This window comes from Opisthocomus hoazin, chromosome 5 (assembly GCF_030867145.1).
Source record: "Opisthocomus hoazin isolate bOpiHoa1 chromosome 5, bOpiHoa1.hap1, whole genome shotgun sequence".
Classification (NCBI taxonomy): Eukaryota; Metazoa; Chordata; class Aves; order Opisthocomiformes; family Opisthocomidae; genus Opisthocomus; species Opisthocomus hoazin.
In genome coordinates, this window is record NC_134418.1 from 48,338,358 (window position 1) to 48,356,124 (window position 17,767).

The 17,767-nt window shown below is 43.1% G+C and overlaps 1 protein-coding gene across 5 annotated transcripts in view; it reads right to left on the bottom strand.

Annotated features, from left to right (window-relative positions):
* WDFY3 (WD repeat and FYVE domain containing 3) overlaps nucleotides 1–12,971 on the bottom strand; it is a 211,650-nt gene extending 198,679 nt beyond the window's left edge. For 4 of the 5 annotated variants that reach the window (XM_075421128.1, XM_075421126.1, XM_075421127.1 and 1 more), the window contains exon 1: nucleotides 12,724–12,812. The gene's annotated coding sequence lies outside the window, so the exon portion shown is untranslated. Of the gene's footprint in view, nucleotides 1–12,723 lie in introns of all 5 variants that reach the window. The other variant, XM_075421129.1, reaches the window with a different exon arrangement.
* Between the last annotated feature and the right edge of the window lie 4,796 nt (nucleotides 12,972–17,767).

The following is a 17,767-nucleotide window of genomic DNA, read 5'->3' on the forward strand; positions in this document are numbered from 1 at the left end:
CAGCTAATATAACCAATATATTAACAGAAGCCAATAATTCATGCACCAGGATGAACACAGACAGGGTATACGCGATAACTGCTGACTGACACCATTATTTGGACCACTTTGTACAAAAGGCACCTTCTAACATCATCCATTTTAGTACAGTCAAATGCATGGTTACACACTAGAAGCCAGAATGGGAAGAAGAGATCAGAGTACGTAAAGCACAAATTCCAAAATGACAACCAAAAACCCTGTGGCAACATGAGTTACGTAACCCTTGGATGCAGCAGGAGGCACTCCCCAGTTAGGTGAGATGGGTGGGGAAGGAGAAGAGGGTTTCAGAGTAGACAATAAATATTAGTCCATGCATCAGAATGCTGACAGACTACCCTGAGACACCTAAATGGCGCTTTTCTTAAAGGAACTTTTAAGCTCAAGAGGGCAACCAGAATACAAATAATGACAACCAGTCACTTAAATATATTTAATTTATCACTGAAATCTAAATTTATTACTGAAGGTCAAGGGAAAGTTAAAAGGAGACTGGGTCATCTTCTCTGTACGCAGAATGTATTTACACAGCACAGGGCTCCTTGACCTAGCAGATAATGGTATTACAACATGCACTGGAAGGTAAGCAAACTCACTTTCAGTCTGGAAATAAAGAACTCTTACAATAGTGGTAACTGGCCAGGAGAACATATTAGTAACCATGTAAGATTTCCCCCTAACTCCGAGCGATTCATTACACAGGACATCTTTCTAAAAGAGACACTTCCATTCAACTAGAAGATGTTGCAACCAATGCAGTGACGTGTCACTGCTTATGTGGAAGGATTGTAATTTCTTACTGTAAAAACCATTGAAATCTTCCAAAGATCATCACTGAAGTACAAGATTCTTCAAAAGACAGTTGTTTTTAACTAAGGTCTCTTTCTCACCATAGAGAGTGAAAAGCTGTCAGGCACTGTAATTATACTGCTCTAGTACACACATTTTTCAGATTCTGCTCTGAAACATTCATGTTCTCAGCCCCTTTCTCTTTCTTGCCTCCTCCTTTTCCATGCCTATTTATTGAAAAAAATTGTTTAAACTGGGATAGCTATTCTTCAAGATCAATCAACAAGACCTTGCATAACAAACAGCAGAAAATAAGAATAACCTATTCAGAGGTATAAATTTTGAGACAGTACTGTATTTTTAGTACAAGCCTTCAGCTCACGATGAGGTTTTGCCATCTTCCTCCCAGCCCTGTTCAAAATACTCTGTTAGGTCTCACGAATCCCATCTCAGGAACACTCATTGCAAATGGTATAAAGAAGAGTGAGCAGCTTACTTACTAACATGAAAATACTTAAGCATAGCAATGAAAAAAGAAAGAGAGGGTGAGAACACCACTTACTTTCTGTAAGAGGAAAAAAAAGGAATGACATTAACGCAGTATGTATAAGCACATATTTATTCCAAGTTCATAAATAGAAAGGAAAGAGACTGAAAACAGGGAAGCAGAAAGCGGCAACGATAAATTAGAAGAAACTCAAGTAATGAAACTCACTACTGCTTTTACCAAGTTTGCTATAATTAAGGAAAAGCACTATCCCTCCACTGGACATAATGAACACTGTCATACTTCCAACAAACAGTGTTTTAGAAACACAACTATAAATCCCCATGTGTTGAGGAGATCAGTCATTTAGGCAGAAGCTTCCCCTATAGACAAGTGATTTCACCTATCAGCCACAAAAACTGTCCTTCCTCCAGCCTGTGAATCTTCTGGGGCTGGCCGGCATCAGACTCCTGGCTGCTCAACACACTATGAACCACAAGGCCCGTGCTCCACACCATCCTATATTATTGCCCTAACATGCAAAGCCTAGAAACGCATAATTCCAAGCAACCAAGTGTTATTGTTCTCTCTCGATACAGTTCAGCCTTAGCATTATTCTAAAAGTACTTCATGAAAGAGCTGGAGGGCAACAGAAAAATTATTTTTTTACCCCAATACTCACAATGAGCCGGTTGAAAAAAAAATCTCACGTCTTGTTTGCCTGACTGTTTTTCTGTTCTTTTCCTACAAAAATACTTAACTGTTGTTACCAAAGAAACTGAGGGAGGAGGGAAGGGAATCTATTTTGCTGGTTTTACTTTTTATTGGTAGATTTTACTTGTTAACTGGCAAACTGGCCATGGCCATGTAAGTAGTCATTAACAACAAGTGAAACAGAAAAAGGTCAAGTATTCTTGGCAAAATAATCCTGCAAAATTCTTCAAGATATCTGCAGACAAATAGCTCTTGCCCAATCTATAGGAATGGTAGCAATACTTGTATTAATGAGAAAATAACAGACAAATGGTGTCTTCATCAGGCTTCCATTTTCCATTCCAGTAGACCGAGCTATCTTCCTGAAACAGTTACACTGAAAACTACTTAAGGAGAGTTTTCACACATTAACAAGAAAATGCAACACTCTGCACCTACCACGAATTTTTTTTTTTCTTTAAAGACCACCCATTAATCCCAAGCAATGCAGTCCTAAAAACTGGGTTATTCAGTGACCTTTTTCCAAACATTATTTAATTCTTTAACAAGAATGTATGACTTCTGACCAATGTTCTTTCTGTGTTCCAAGTTAATACTAAACTGCCAGTCAAGTCGGGGTCTTACTGACAGAGATCGCGCTCCCCTCCCCCTGACTAACTACAGGCTTGTTTCCTTGAACACACACCCTCAGCAAAGTACAAGGGTCAAAGGACACTTAATTGTTTATAATTAATTTGTTTACATTCACAAAAGCAGCCCGCTTTCTCCCTCAGCAGCTTTCTCCTCAGCAGCCGTAATGGCCTTCCACATGCTGTGCAAACTTTCCAAGGAGGTTTACTTCAGCCACTGCCAGGACCTCACAACCGCTGACACCAGTCACGGCTCCCCAACACTCCAAGCACAAACACAGTAGAAGTCTAAGGAACAGACCAGTTATAAGTCCAATGGTGAAAAACAGTTACAGTAAAATACTTTCACATCCCCTCACATAACAAATGATCTTACTATCTTCAGTATCACATCAAAAAAAGAAAAAAAAAAAAAAAATCACCTTCTGTCTAACTGCCACAGTGCTTCACAGTGCACCTGAAAGATTCATGTGCCTTCATTTGCTGCTTAAAGCACATCAAAAGCTCACTCCACACCCACCATCTCTTATCTCTTCCTGTAAAAAAGTCAGGCCTCAAAATCCCATGCTCCCAACTAAAACACCCCAGCGAATGTCCTGCTTCAAGCAGGACTAAATGTTCCTTCCAGCCAAAATTTCTCTGATGCGTTCAAAGCATCCTAGGTGACCTTAAATTTTAAGTCCTTCTTTCCAAGACATAATAAAGATCCGTATTCAAAGACAGCAGTGGTGCATCTGCTGAACTCGTATCTTGCTCCATCATTAACACCAGAATAAACCCTTCAACATGGTCCTCATGCCCATAGACACTGGAGAGCCCTTATCAGAGCATCAGAGAAACGAATTTTGGAATACATGACAGAATAGGACTGCTAAAAGCATCTGGTTTTGTTGGGCATTTTGGACAACATTCAAAACATAACATCATTTTTAAATGTATTTTTGGAAGTGGCAAAAAATTCACCATGCCTCTTTAAGCATGCCTTTAAGGGTAAGCTTGTATAGGCAGGCTGTGAAAGCAAAGCAACCCAACATTCACCTATCCCTCCCTCTTCATTCCCCACCCCTCCTGAAAAGTCTCAAACCACATCTAAAACCTGTGCAACTTCGTACAACTATTCACAGAAATAGTTATAAAGACACCATATTTCAAGAAAGTTCCTAGAAGTAACCTTCATCCTCTTATAAATGAGGAAGAGTGCAAGAGGCTATTGGTTTCTGGAGACAGACCATTTGGCCCTCCATCATACGGATTCACAGGCTGGTTAACTTCTCTGGTAACTTAATGTGGAGCTACTGGGAAATGAACCAAAATCAAGAAATGTACTTCAATTGACTGTGACCCTGCAGTGTTTGAGACATGGGAATTGCTCCACTTTCCTACTCAAAGGCAGCATTGAGAGGAGTACTACAGCAGGCAGACAACAAGCAGGTCTTCTAAGGATCTCCACCACCACAACCCTCAGCTTAATGCAACAAGACAGGCCTGAACTGAATTCCACACAACACGAACACCTACTAATGATGGTACCTCTGTTTTTTTAAAAATTGTTTAGATAAGCTTATTGTCATGTGTTGTGCTATTACATTTTCATTTGAAATGTTCACCCTTACTCAGGCTGCAAGTTTAACTTCACTCCTCAAAGCACAATGGAAAAAAGCATGGGCAGGAAAGAGGAGGAGAGTTTTCATCTTTCAAATTTATTCTGTCTGTGCCAGGGGAAGCTAAACCCTCACCTTGGTATATTCTCTACTCAATCTGAGCTACTTCAGAAAAGCATCAACTATACCGATCTCCTTTCATGTAGAAAGATCACAATTTAAAGACATTTTATGGCGAGACATTTTTCCAAGTACATTATTTGCAATATGCACACCTCATCTGCTTCCATTTATTTAAAAAAAAAACAAACAAACATTCAGATCACTGTGTGTATTTGAAGCACATATATATATATATACACACATATGTGCTTTACTGAAATAAAATTAGATAACAGCTTTAGGTGGTTTAACTGATCAGTAGGCTATTCCAATTCACACCAAGAAACTGTACAAGTAACTAGGGGGGGGAAAAAAAAAAATCACCCAGCTACCAATACTGCATATCCAGATTCCTGTCTCCCTAAGTACAGGGACACCACCAGTGAAACTGAAAGGGATTTCAAACCGCCTTTTGGTTTTTTTCTCCTGATTCAACACTGCTAGAAACATGGTTATGTTCCTGGGAAGAAACTTAAAGCAAAATATTTCCATCTCCTGAAGTCACTACAGTCAAAGTAAGGAGTGCTGCTACTGTATCTTTACACTAATAATGAAAAGCTTGAAGAGATGCTCCCTGGTTACTTCATGACCCACTCAAAAACTAAATTATATATTCTTCACTAGCTTATCCTCACCGCTCAAAACTGTGAAGAAGAAACTTTGCAAACCTAATTAACAAGCAAATTAGCATCCTCTTAGATCATATCCACAGAGACTTTGTTTTTACATTTCTATTGTGGCTCACTGTTCAACTGCTACCAACTGAAGTATTAGCATTTAATTTGTTATGCAATACCACAACAGTTTCTATGCCTACTCCACATGACTGCTTATCAAGAACGTTTACTTCTGCCTGTGCATCCTTTCTTCTGCAAATGTAAAGAAACTCCCAAATAAAATTAACTCCACACCTCTTCAGTCACTTTATCAGACAGGAAACCAGTGATGATGAGTATTGCCAGCTCTGACCATATCCTTCTCAATGTCGTCATATTCGTGGCATCCCTACTCCAAGCATTTCACCATGTGAAGATTCAAAAAATGTTGTAGCCCTCACAGTTGTGGGAAAAATTTGACAACTACATGTTCAAAGCTCAAAAATCAAAAAGGAAACCCATTTATTTTGTGCTTTCAATGCTTTAAAAGCCTTAACTTCCATCAGTCTCACAACTGAGGACCATGACATTTCAAGGTTGGCAACCTTGAGAACATGAAAAGGCTCAACTTTTACCACTACGAAACGCACTTGTTATCTGCTTTGTCCGTCATTCTACCATGCGATATGTTCTGTACTCTATGCGCTCATGCAAATACAAAGCAAGGCCTTGTTCTTGTCCCTGGCTCACACGTGAAGACTGAAGGACCTCCATAAATCCACATCAGAACTAAGTAAGTCTTAGCAAGAATGTAACTGCAAAGACAAGTCCTAAGATCACCAATAACACTCTGAATTCTATGGAGGTGGTGAAGCTTACTGCAAAACCAGTAGACAGCGGTCCTGTTATCAGCCTGCAGTGACAGCACTTCTCTCCTGCTCCAAAGTCAGGGCACTAAAGCCCAGCCTCTCCCATTCAACGGGGATGCAAAAGCTTCTGGCATTAAAACAAACAGGCACAGGAAAACCCAAAGTCCTGTAAGTTTCTTTCACTGTCAGAACAGTAAGGCCCTAGTTCTACAATAAGATAACTTTGAGATATACGTGGGCTTACAGTATTAAACCCCAAGGAGCTGGGAATTCCCAGCTCTTGGTTCCCATTACTCCCTCGGCTGTCCTCAGACAAGTGCTTTGCTCCTTTTTTTCAGCAATTATGGATCACTTCTGAGCTTGCTACAGTAATTCCATACAATACTCGCCCCCCACTCTCCACAGTTTGGGTGCAGAAACCATTTAAACTAGTATTGCCAGTGAAACCTCCGTATCACCCAGTCAAAGAAAACCAACAAACAACAAAAAAACCCAACCAAACACTTCCACTAGTACAGTCCACCTGCTATGAACAACTCAAAGGCCAATACACCATACTCCACACCAGTCTAATAAACCTCAGACAAAAGCTGAGGCTGATTATGCCAAGTGCACTTCTACCTGATTAACCTTCTAAACGATCTTTACGCTCCCTAATGCATTCTGAACAGTCTTTCTCCATTTTGGGACTGTCCATCATCCAAGAACCTGAAATTGAAAACTGTTCTATAAGTTTTGTTACCAAGTCGATATTTTGTCATATTTTTCATGAAAAAGCACATGCATTGTGTGCACTTTTTTTTTTTTTAACTGCATACCTTCTGGACACCCTAAGCATTCTCCTAGCCCTGCAATTTCTCTTTCTATTACCCAATCCCAAAATTTTACCAAAAAGCATATACTTACAGTGCCAAGTAACCAAACACAAAATTTAGGAAGCCCCTGGTGCACAAACCCCCTCTTCCTATTACAGCTTATCCATGAGTTAAGATTTTGGTTCTCAGAAAGAGCCAGGGGCAGCAAGCAACACTGCTTATCACCATGGCATTTAACTACAGTCCACTTTCTGAAGCAACATCCCATCAGCTACTAGTTTACACAAATCAAACCACCCTCCTTTGAATACTGAGATTTTTACCATGTCTTCATTTAAAAATTATAAATCATCTGGTAACGTAAGAACATAAAACATGGTTCACTTGTACCCACACTCCACCAGAAATAATGATACTGAGAAAAGTAAGAGCAAGACAATCCAGGTAGAGCTACCCTCTAATACCCAACGCATGGTGATACCTCTGACAAAATCAGTAATGAAATAGAAAGACAAATGAACATTTCTCTCAAGAGCTCCGGATTCACACACTCACTGAAGTCATACTGTTCCAGAAATTAAGGACCCTAAAAAACATCGAAGAAACATGGGGGAATAAGATTTTGGTAACTCCCACCTTACTCTGAAACCTTTCACTGTAAAGCCTCAAAAGTACATCCAAAACCAGCATGGCCATTAGAAAGGAAACAGATGATTCAAGAGAAGGAGTAACTTCTTTCAGCTACTAGGAAGTGAGTAGAAAACGTTGCTGGAAAAAATTAGGCAAAAGCCAACTACAGAAGATCTAACTTCTCTAAGTGTCTTGGAATAAGAAGCTTAAAATAGGCATGTAACTGATGAATACCCACCCAACATGAAAAAGTACAAGTTTAACTCTTACATACTTTCAGTGTAATATGCAACTTCTCTAGAGCAAGAGAGAAAGGGATGAAATAAGCCATCTGGAAAAACCACTTCTTCCATGTGTTTTCAAATTTAACATTGTCTGTACAGTAAGTTAGCCAACCTGCTCAAAGCTTTTTCCTTGTAGTATTGTAGTAAAATGCACAACAGGGAAATAATACTTGTGAAGGTATAAGAATTAAACATTCTTTTAATACATATCTGATTGTTGTAATTCAGATGCATCCGTCTTACCTTTCTCCTGCATGTCTTAATGTTTACCCAAAAATATGAATCTATGTGCCTTCGTACCATTCAACATGCCTTACTGTTCATTTCTTCCACACAATTCACACTCTCCTAGCATAACAGCTCTATCACTTTTGAAATTTTAAAGATACTTTTTTTATATGTGCTACAGTAAGTTCTGTAAATCTGTTCCTGTGCTGCGACATGATAGAAGCATTAGAAGTCACATGCTTAAGACATGCAGAAATCCATCACAGGAGATCGATGAAACACCAAAACCAGCAAAGCAATCAAGACCCTTTTCCCTCCAAAGGGCAAGATCCCAAAAGATATCATGTAGCTCTCACTGGAATAATCTAATTCCAAAGAAATGTCAAACAATTTTTTTTCCCCGAACCCCAATACAGACCGTTCTACTTCCACACTCACAGCTTTTCTCAACAAATGTGGAGAGGAACAGGCAAATGCCACCTTGAGTCAGAAAATGCTGCCCAATGCTAACACAGCAGTTTTATACAGTATTTCCTATTGCTCCTTGACCTGTTAAGCTCTGATACAGTATTAGTTAGCACAAAGATCGAGCAAGACATGTGACAACTGTGCTATAGACCATCTAAATTTGCTTAAATAATCACCCCCATCAACCAAAGGGTGACAAAAACCGTGAAGAGTCTGTAGATACTGCATTATCTTTCAAAAAAAAGGACAGTGCTGTGCACACTTACCTGTAATCTCACAGAAGAGCAGGGACAGGACCAACAAGCAAAAGATTGCAACATTGCACCGTGAAACATGGGCTGCTTGCCAAACCGATGCTCTGAAGGCCAGATCACCAATAACACATACTCAGTCTTGTAAAGTTTGCAGCGCTATCACCTGAGCCAAGATGCTGCTCTGGCTTCTGCCCCAATGACTTTAGCTCAAATGTTACAAGCCATTAGCTGAATTTCATATGTAACATCAGAAGCTTTGACAGTGAGTGTGCAAACAGGAATACAGGATACAGCAACACTTTCTATACTGTCTGTTCAACAGCTGGTTAAAACAAATGTGCATAGGGGCCTTATAATTATGTCCTGTCTTCTCCTACCCAGCCTGGACAAGATGTGAACAGCCCAGCAGCAGGACGTAGTCTCCAGCAGAAGATAACAGGAGGTATACAGGAGTGAAACTGTTTATTACAAGATAAAAACTGTAAACCAAATAACAAAGAAGCGAGCTGTTCCAGAAGACGTGCCAATCTTACAGCAGCGCGCCTCAGTCCCTTCATCACTGAAGGCTGCGTGAAGGCTTACAGTTATAACTCAAGTTGCAGGTCCCTCAGGACACGTAAGTAACAAGTACTTTCAAAAACAATCAGCATTGCCAACAACTCAAAGAAACCAGTAGTACAAGTATTTGTCACAAGTTGGGCACTCTAAACACCATACGACTGCAATTCGCAACACCTTCAACAACAAAAAAAAACAAGGAGCAAACCATCGAAGTTCAAAGCTTACGTATCAAAGCCATTAAGAAATCATTTGTTTTCCCCCTATGCACATACCCAAGAATAGTACTATGGACCAACAAAAGATTCCATTTTCCATTTCGAAATGCAAGTTTAATTCCAGTAACATATCATAAGAATAGAGTTCCACAGTTCTAATTATCAGAAAAGTAAGTACAAGGGGTAAATTATGACTAAGATGTATGGTTTCCCACAGCATACCATATCCACCCGCTCAAAAATCTGTTTATTTTGGACAAATGATACAAGACTTCCTTACAGCAGGCAGTCCTGCAAGTCAAAGGCCACTGACGAAACGGTATTTCCATTATTTTGCAATAGGAACTTAAAATCACTTACAAACATGAGCGAAACTGCTGATCAACATCAGCAGATTTGTCCTTTAGCAACTTAACCATCAGAAAGGGAACTACTGGCTTTTCTTTACATTCTTCAGCTTAGCACATCTTCAAAAACCCAAGTAAATCCCCACCACCCAACACCACAAAACAGTTAACATCAACATTTGGGAAGTGAAACATCATGCGCCAATACCAAATTTTCCAAACAATCTCATGACAGTCCTGAGCATTTCAAAGGGTAAGCAGAACATCTGCCCACACTCACCATATACTCTGCACATGGAACATCTCATAAGTTTACCATATGCTTAAAAATCCAACGGAACACTTGCAGAAAACTATGAAATAGTTAGACTGGCAGACATGAAACGCATTGCTGAATTCCTCTAACAGCAACACACATCAGTACATCCTGAATGCCTGCTCGCCTAGTATACTTCTTGTGGTAGTTTAGCTCCAGTAAACCAGAGCTAAACACCAAGGCTTTCACACCTACCAAGCTGGCTGTTACCACACCTTTTAAGCCAATTCATGTAGAAAGATGCAACAAGATAACGCAGCCTTCTGAACTAAATTTGTTATTTCTTATTATTAAGAACTGTAATAATTTTGTTACTTAGCATCCTTCTGTTGCTGTTTTGAAAGAAAGAAGTGAGTTTCTTTTCCATAGTACAGTACACACAATACTATCAAGTAGCTGATCTTGATGCACTGAACTGAAAATAAAGAAATAATTGACTGGACATACTAACGCTTACTTAAACCTTCATACAGAAGTGTTGTAACACATTTTTAAATGGGTGCTGAAGATATTAAAAGTCACAACATCATTGTGCTTAACTTGCTTCAATTTCAATCAAATAGATAAGCAGCTGGCGAAGAGCTGCAATATCATTGTAACCATACAACCCAAAGCATACTATATTTTTATTCCAAGTCTAACAGCCTAAAACTGCTCGGCAAATTCAAAAATCAAACAAACGTGTCCAGTTCCTAGCAAACACATACCAAATGGAAGAATGCCATTCACTGATCTCTAGTCGACCACCAGTGGCATTTGAGGCATTCTTCTACCTGAAACATGTTGCTATAAACTTTGTTAAGTATTGCGGAGCTGGCTCCAATTGAGCTCAACAGACCCACACCACATAGTGGAGACACCTACTCGTAGTCCAAATATGCAGCCAAAGTTAGATTACCAGCACTTGTTGACCAGAATCACGGAGCAAAGAGACAACCCCATATTAACACAAATCAACGTTTCCAGCACTGAAGCTAGGACACCCACAATGCATTCTGCTTCATAAACATGCCTGCCTACAACCTAAAAGCATAGAGAAGGATTTGGTTGGCTTAACTTACTGCTATGTCGTCAACTGTATTAAGTTTCAGATCTGCGGCGGCTGAGAGTCTACCGTAACACTGCATAGGACAAGCGAAATACTACAGAAACACCAGTTCACACCAACTGAAGTTTGTTCACATAGCCTACTTCAAGATACCACTAGCTTGTCACCAAAGTGTGCCAAGGATGCAATCAAGCTGTCTCTCTGCAGAACCAGCCTGGATCCATGGGAGTTTGTGAGCTCAGGAACATCATATGGCTCTACCGCCATACCTGGGCACAAGGGCATGCACAGGCACCAAGTAGCAACACAACTCCAGTGCAGTTTATGACTTAGCTGGTCACTTCTTTTTGCTACAATATGCAAAATTTACTTTCTTAACAGGAAATCTACTGTTTGTTTTCCATAGTAAAATTTCATGGTCCAATACTGGACTTGCACAGACTTTGTCACAAACCTACAGTGCCAAGTATCCAAAATTCAATCATTAAAATAAGGCCAGGACTTGCAGGTCTACACTGAAATCTCAGGAGCTAACTCTAATTAGCCAAAAAAATTCCAGTTAGATTATTCGTTAAACTACAGGTCAAAACACATATGTTTTAGCTCTCTGCACTATTTGTTCCGTAAATCTCTCTCTATGCAGCCATATGTAAGCACAGCTAGAAATTACAGTCCTAATATTTTAACACGAACATCAACAGGGTCTCAGCACCCAGCACTACTGACTGGCCACTATGCAAACCTCTTCACCTACACAGAGCACCTCCCAGAACTGCAGGGCAAAAAACACGTTGAAGACAAGCAGCAGGCACCTCAGCAAACCCCCACACGCCACGCTCCGGAACCCTCGGGAGCCACAGTCTCCCCATCCCCGGGGACGCACCAGCGAGAAACCCGACGGGTACTTTAACTTGAATGTCCCTGCTACACCACGGGGGCGACAGCTCCACGACTGCCACCAAAACAACTAACTACATAAAAAATAAAAATAAAATTAGGTGAAAAGAGCGACCCGCCTCCCCGCCTGCGAGCCGGGCTCACTCCCCGCGCTGGCCCGGGGTGGCGGCCCGCGCCCCCCCCCCGCCGGGGCCCGGGCTCCCTCGGAAATCCGCCCTCCCCGGCCACAACAAAGGCCGCCGGAGCGGCCCAGCGCTACCGCAGAGCCCGCAGGGCTCCGCCACCCCCACCCCGGACTCCCCTCGGGCCCCCCGGCCCCCCCCCCCCCCCCCGCCGCGGCCACACCAGGCCTAGGCCCCGGCACAGCCGCTGCCCGCCCCCCTCAGACCAGAGGGGCCGAGCCTCCCGCCCCGCAGGCAGCCCTGTCCCGGGGGCCGCGGCTGCAGAGCGCCCACTGAAATAAAACATTAAAAAGCCGGGGGGTGTTGCGGGCGCAGTGACAATGATCCACCACCCCAGGCACATGCGCCGCCGCCCGCTCCTCCAGCCCGGCGGTGGGCCGCACGGCGTCCCCAGGGAGCGGCGCGGCCGCCGAGGCCTGTGGCCGGGCCGCACCGAGCGGCACCGGCACCCCAGCAGCAACGGGCGCCGCAGCCCACCGCGCCGGGCCCGCGGGGCGGCGGCGGGTCTCCCCACGGTGCGGCCAGGCCCGGAGGCGGTGCAACAAAGCGCCGGGGCCCGGGGAGCGGCGGGCAGGGCCGCCAAGGCACTCACCGGGAGGCGACGGGGGTCTTCGTCGGTGCTGTTATGTCCGGCCCGACCCGCCAGGCCGGGGAAGGAAGGGGGCAGCCGGCGGTCTCCTGTCTCGTTTCGTCCCCTCTCCTCTTTCCGCGGCAACGGCTCGGCGGGGGAGGTGGGTTACGCGAGGGGGTGGCCGCGGCCGGGCGCTGCGGGCCGAGCCGAGAGGGCGGGTCCCCCGCTGCGGCCCTGGCGGGCTCCGGCGGGAGGCGCCGCTGCAGCGTCCGGGCGCTGGGGTCGTTCCGGCCCCATCAAGGCCGGGCCGGGCCGAGGGGGCCGCGCGAGGCGGGGCAGAGGGAGCGGGGCCGCTCCCCGTGGCGGCTGGTGGCCATCTTAGTCCTCCTCCTCCTCCCCGGCGCCGAGTGCCCCCTCCCCGCCCGGCTGCCAGCGCTGCCTCCTCCCTTCGCTCCTCCTCCTCCCGGCTGGCTGCGGTCGCCGACTGAGGAGAAGCGGTCAGTAATGGCGGGCCGCTGCCCCCTCCCCTCACCAGGGAAGCAGCACGCTTTGGGGCTCCTTTCCTCCCTCGGACCGCCTCGACAGACGTGCAAGCTCCCTGCTTGGTTCTGGGGCTTTTTACAGTTATCTCGATTTTTAGAGCTGTGGGTTTCCCGGGCAGACGCTTGGTGGATTTGGTTTCTCCCTGTTCCCTGACAGAAATTCCACTCCTCTAGCACCAAAAGTCGTGCCTGCCACCAGCCCCAACCTGAGCAAACATCACACTACTCAGCCTGCCGAGAGGAGAAGCCATCCCAGCCAGGAGCCTGCATGCGGGATGAGGGGACAGAAACGCAGGTCAATGCAGAGGCAAAGAAGCCACCTTCGGGTTGGGTGCTTTCCCTTAGCTTTTTGTCAGGTGTATATCCAGGAAAAGTCCACTGGATATCCCTAGTATTGACCACAAAGAGGACTGTACATCTGTGTTGGCCAACCAATATCATCCATACAATCCAAATGTTTAAAAACAGAAATCATTACTCTGTTCCTAATTGAGTCAGGAATTCAGTTAAATTCCCTGACAGCTGAAGGACTCCTTTTTGTCAACAGGACAAAGCATCAATTTAGCCACACATTGGGTACACAGCACAGGAGGTCACTGCAACCCTGGGGCAAGCTTCATCCGCTTGGATACTCCTTGGGAACATTGCAAAGGTGCGTCCACATCTGTGTGACCAGATACCCTTCTGCCTTCTTCCAGTCACTTAGAAACTCACCTTCAAGAAATCAGCTGGTAACAGCCGTTCACCCCGTGGCAGTTTTGTTTGGGGTATTTTTTCACTTACAAAATTGCTTCTGAAGCCTTCACAGAAAAGACTAAATAGCAGTTTGGAGAATCTGACTGCAGTGGTAAAATCTGCAATAAACAATGCACAAACCTCTGAGACCTTTGTGTTTCAAGGGCAAATTATCACAAGCACCAGGAACCAGGACCATTGCCTCTTACCTCTGCCGGGGGGTCTTATTAAATGAAGCTGTGTACTCTGTTGTACTGTAGGACAAATAGAGTGAACGCCATATACCTGGTCTTCCTTCTCTGCCCGTTAGCATCAAACATGTAAATCCGCTTCACATTTTTACTGGCTGATGTACCACTGTTCAGCTGGCAGTGGAAATGATCCCGTTCCTGTTTAGGTGGAGGAGGCCTCTGCTTCAGGCTCTCATGGATGTCTGGAGTGAGGCTAACTAATTCAGCTGCTAAGGAGCACTCACTGAAGACAGAAGAGTAACTCCAAACAAACAAACCCTACTTCTCCCAGCTGAAAAACAAAATAAGCAAGGGCAAGTTTATGCCCTCCTTACCTACACAATATACAACACTGCTTTACTTGTTAAAGGCATCTTCAGACAACCCTAAATGTATTAACGGGAGCAAGATTTAGCCCAACAGCCCAGGCTATAGTTTGGGTTGGAATGGGGCTGACTGGCCTCTTGCAATACCTGTATTTTTTTCTGTGCAGGATAATCAATGAAGAGTAGGCACCAAGAGAGAAATTATGTACAGTACGTCAACCATACTCTTACCACAGTAACTGTAATATGATCAGTAGGAGAAGCTCATAAGACAGTTGGTATACTTGTATACCTGGAAAAAATTTACATTTTATGCCACATGTATCTTGTTTTGTCCCTCCTAACTGTGTACTTTTCCCCATTTTTTGGCCACAGAGCATTTTAACAACATCTTCCCCAACCACTTTCTACCCAACCGCTCTGCACAGCCTCCTCTTCCCACATTGTGCTAACAGAAGTAATTGTCACTGTCTGCTATGGAAAAAAAAATAGAGCTGTCTACAGCTAAGGCCATATGAGAAATGTTACAAGAATAGGAAGGGAGAAAGGATAGGAAGGGAAAATGAGGAGGGTTAAAACATGAAACTATAGATTTGCTTGCAAGGGATGCCTTTTGAGGGCACTCACCATGTTTTGTATACATCATGGAGTAATGCATACACAGAAGGAGAAGTATGTGTGTCAAGTTACATTCTATCACATACTAGACTGAAATAATTTGCCCTTGAAGTGAAGGCTAAGCTCAAAGTTGGTGTAGGGTGTGTTTGTGCTACTAAACAGCCGAGGTCTGTACCTCAGTCCAATCAAAGCTAGCATGCACATTTCTTTGCATGCCTGCATTGTAATAGGTGTGTTCTCCTTAGTAAGCTGTGCCATTTGCTGGGAGCAAAAATGCAATGCACACTACTAGGTGGAACTTAGCCCCGTTTGGTGTGTTTTCATTCTGGACTGCAGCAAGGGGAGGCACTCATTTCATCAGCTTGTTCCTACAGTTATTTCACTTACTGCGCAAGATAAAGTCTCTGAATGGGACATAGCAGTTACACTTCACAAAACAAACAAATCTTCTCTTTAATTTATGTGTAGGGGGACACTTGCATCTTTCATATAAGATCTATCTTAGCCAGCTCTACTGAGCAAGAATCAAAGCTTACAGAGGTTGTGCCATTCATAATTATTTATCATTAGAGGTAAACTTAGTGGGAAATCACAAAAATCCTCCAGGATGGAAGTGGGAGTTGCACAGACATCCGTACAAATTTTGCTGCGTGCCAAGTTATATTGCTTTTTTCTTCTTGCGCAGTTAATGCTCATTGCATTCCTATTTATAGTCCCCATATTTCAGTCAGCTGTCACAGGTCCAAAATAAATAATGGCAAGCTGTAATGATCCATACTGAGTGACACCAAACACTCTTTTTACATTTTTAACATCTCCTCTCCTCTTGCAAAGCTCATGAGGGGTACCTGCTGATCTTTCTCAGAGAAGGTGCTAGTTAGTAATTACTAAGCTATAATTAGAAAAAATAAAGTATTTACAGTTAATTTTTCTTCCACGTTGCAAAGCAACTGTGCACAAGGGATTGCATCGATCATTAAAAACCATGGAGATCTAAAATTCTTTGCCGCCTTTATCAGAAGGTAAGGCAAAACCAACACAATTGTCTTTCAGTGGTGCAATGCCGCTCAGCTTTCAGGTGAGATGCTAACATACCTCCATTGCATTTATTTCATACATTTTGGGCAGTAAAGCTACATCTATCCCATTTGCATATATTAGCTAATACCAAAGGACAGGCAAATCCAGAACTGGAAAGAAATTTCTACAAGAAAGTAAAAGAAAATTCAGGGGATTTAAGCCTTTTTTTTCCATTAGAGTATTTTTAACACAAGAAAATAGAAGTCTTCCAAATTTACATAGCCTAACATTTTCATCATACAAGATTCTTATGAATTCCTTTGAGAACTGTTCTTCCCTCCTTCCTTCCTGCTTTTTTATAGATAACTTCTAATATTTAATAAGAGGAAGGGTGGAATTGTGGAGGGGTCAGTGTCCCTGTCCTGTGACACTCATGTTAAATTTGTCTGAAATTTGAAAAATTAAGAAAAAAATCCCTTGTCACGTATATTCTTCAGAAAAATCACGGGTTGCTTGTCAGAAGTTAATAAATTAATCAATCCACAAATAGTTTGCCGTTGAGCTCATAGCATTTGTAAAGCATTAACAGAGTCACCACAGCAGAAACACCAGCAACCTGGTGGAGTAACAGTCAAGGAAAGCAGCAGCCAGGGCTGCTCCTACTTCACCATCTGGGGCCCAGCAATCGAGCCCTATTTTAGTTAAACAGCCTTTCTTCTGCTGTCTGTTGACGTTAGTCACATAGTTCAAGTAAATAAACATTTGGATACCAGTGCTGCAGGTTCCCAGTTCAGTTCAAAGGTGGATGATTGATGGTTTGTTACAGCAGAACATAATGATTTGGGGGTTTTTTCTTCTATGATAAAACCACTGATAAAGCAGCATTAGCACATGAGGATGAGAAGGAAGAGGACAGAGAACAGTATGACAACAGAATTCCCAGCTCAAAAAGCTTTAGTCCACATCTGTAACTGTAAAAGAAACCATAGCTTACAAAGTTAAATTCTCAGACAGGGTAATTCCCTGCCCTGCCTTGGCTTATTTATGCAGAACAGAGTTCTTGCTCCAGAGGTTACAAGCCTAGTTGCACATAGCTACTGTGCAATGAAATATTGTTGTAAGATTCACAGAATAAATAACTGATAGAAAGGAACACACACAAAACTTGCTTGTAAATAAGAATTACCCTGTGCATGCATCTACTAGGGAAAGAGCGAGTAGTTAAAAAGAAAATCAAATAAACTGCATGCTATTTAATATTTAGAGGATATGGAAAATTTAGAGCTTGGAGCCATATTCACTGGGTCTAAATTTTTACATGCCTGTATGCTAAAGATTCTCATGGGCTCTTCAGACCTGCACAGGCAAGAGGCAAAACCACAATTTCAAGGGCCTGGATTGTATTCAGGCCACCTGAATATGACCCCACATATTCAATTAAAGTGGAAAAAGAGCAGGTGACGACAGAGTAGGTGCAGTTCAGTTGAGGTCGTTGTGGTTTACGCAGCTTCAAAGCCTGATGGTGCCAGGAGTGAGTCCAAGAGGATGAGATAATACTCGGAGTGAGGGAAAATGCTGCCATCTTGTGACTCTG